Source organism: Cnephaeus nilssonii, assembly GCF_951640355.1.
Source record: "Cnephaeus nilssonii genome assembly, chromosome: 7".
NCBI lineage: Eukaryota > Metazoa > Chordata > Mammalia > Chiroptera > Vespertilionidae > Cnephaeus > Cnephaeus nilssonii.
Window position 1 is genome coordinate 46,250,995 of NC_137078.1, and position 2,509 is coordinate 46,253,503.

Consider the following 2,509-nt stretch of genomic DNA (forward strand, 5'->3'; position numbering starts at 1 on the left):
GCTGGTCAGTAGCACATTTTATACTAACTCAGACAAAAGAGGCTTCTTGCCAAATAGTGACATCAGGGTCACTATAAGATAAAGGTGCACCTGCACAGTGCATACAAAAAACTGCTGTGTCATTGCCTTTTCACATGCGTATGGCACTGGGCCTTTAACATCCAGCATACCCTGGTCAGGGTCCCCACACCATCATAAGGGTTTACTACTACCTCTACATTTGTCTTATCTACGTCAGGGTCCATCTATAAAAATAAAAGCATAATATGCTAATTGGACCAGATGACCTTCTGGATGTCCTCCCGGACAACCTTCCAGACGACCTTCTGGATGATGCTGTGGCAGCTGGGGCCCAGGCAAAGGCAGCTGCCCCGGCAGTGGGGGACAAACCCCTTGCAAAATTTTGTGCATCGGGCCTCTAGTATACTATCCTATCTAATAATAGTGTACCATGTAAATTACCATCACTCCGCTACGCCCACGATTGGGCGGCGGAGGCTGGGGGGCGGGACTCAGGGTGGCCTATCCGGCCATTGAGAGGCACGGATCCGCTGCCACTGAGCGGGGCTACGCTGCTGTTGAGAGGCACAGGGGGCGGGACTCCCGCCCCCTGTGCCTCTCAATGGCCAGATCCAGGCCGCTGAGGGGGTCCCACCCCCTGCGCCTCTCAACAGCAGGGGAGACCCCCTCAGCAGCCGCGGACCATCAAAAGTGGGGGAGCGAGCTCTGGCCTCAGTCAGAGAGCCACGGAAACCCAGCAGAGGATGGAGAGCAGCGACGAGGAAGACATGGAGAAGCACCGCATCCACCTACGCCCCGTCACTCTGCGCACACGCTGCACCTCCTGCCCTGTGAAGTCCGGGTTAACCGGCCCGCCCCTGTGGGGCGCTTTTTCACCCCGGCCATCCGTCAGGGCCCCGATGGACTCGAAGTGTCGTTTCGGGGCCGCAGTCTGAGGGGAGAGGAGGTGGAGGTGCCGCCTGGCCTGCTGGGATACGAGATGGTGATGGAAGAGCAGTTGGTGGGGAAGCAGGACTTTTCAGCGGGATCCGACAAGGAGGAGCAGGAGCTGGTGGAACCCCCGGAGGCGCTGGAGTGGGACTTCCACCGCTTTATTCGTGCCTCGGCCAGTTTCAGCCGCTTCACCCTGTGGGGCCAGGAGAGCATCCCTGGCCCGGATGCCAAAGTGCGTGCGGCCCTGACCTGGCCCAGCCTCGCCGAAGCGATCCATAAACAGGTGCCGCAGGACTGAGAACCAGCGCTTGAAACTGGAAGCCACTGATCCCTTCACCAGCTCTCCACTTTGGATCCACTGAGTCCACCACCCCAATAAATGAGCTCTTTCACAGCAAAAACAAAAACAAAAACAAAAAAAAACAAAAGTGGGGGACCTGGGTGCCTGTCTGCTCCGGCACCAGGCCTTTCAGAAGCCTCCACCGAGCCGGAGGCTTCTGAAAGGCCTGGTGCAGAGTGGACAGGCACCCAGCTCCACCGTGAAAAGCGAAAGCGTGTAGGGGACCCTACACGTGCATGATTCAATCATGCACTGGGCCTCTAGTAACTTCTAGATTGATAGAATAGATGACCTATCTCTGCTCCTAGGTAAGGGCAGCACCTCTATGGTACAGCAGTTCTGAGACTCTCTTTCCTACTCAAAAACATTGCTTCAGTAATCATTCTCTCTTGTTATCCTGCTTCATCACCTTTCCCCTCTTCTTCCTCAATATGATTAACATATAACCTTGCTGTTGTCTCTCTGTCTTCCTCTTCCACTCTCTCTTTCTCTCAGGACTATTCTACTCCTTAGTTTCTATAGTTCTATAGAGAAAAGTTCTTTGACAGAGTTATCTATATCTCTCCAAATTGTTTAATTTAAAATTTGAAAAATAAATCCACTACAATCAGAATTTCCCCTTACCACTCTACCAAATTGTTCTTCTCAAAGACCAAAGACTTGCTCACTGGTAACCTTAGTAATCATTTCTCAGTCTTTACCTTATTTGACTTGTCAGGAACTATTTACAAGATGTATCACTCTGTCTTCCCAGAAATTTATTTTTATCTTTTTATATTATTTATCTCTGGCCACTTAGTGTATATCCTATATAATAAAAGACTAATATGTAAATTGTCCCCTCGACCAGGAGTTTGATCAGCAGGTAGGCCAGCCAACCGCCCATGTTTCCTCCCCCTGCCAGGCTGGCCGGACCCCACAAATGCATGCATCGGGCCTCTAATATATATATTAGAGGCCCGGTGCATATATATATATATATATATATATATATATATATATATATATATTTAGGATCGGGCCTAAATGGGCAGTCGGACATCCCTCGAGGGGTCCCAGATTGGAGAGGGTGCAGGCTGGGCTGAGGGACACACCCCCCATGCACGAATTTCATGCACTGGGCCTCTAGTGTAATATAAGAGTAAATCTGTCTTTGTGTGTGTGTGCACATATGTAGATGACACTAGCATATTTATATTTGACTAATACTGGTAT

The 2,509-nt window shown here is 50.5% G+C and overlaps 1 pseudogene across 1 annotated transcript; it reads left to right on the plus strand.

Moving 5' to 3' along the window:
• The first annotated feature begins 764 nt into the window (after positions 1-764).
• On the plus strand, positions 765-1,252 carry LOC307103752 (ribonuclease H2 subunit C-like; annotated as a pseudogene). Its single transcript has one exon. The product of its transcript is annotated as a ribonuclease H2 subunit C-like (transcript).
• The last annotated feature ends 1,257 nt before the right edge of the window (positions 1,253-2,509 follow it).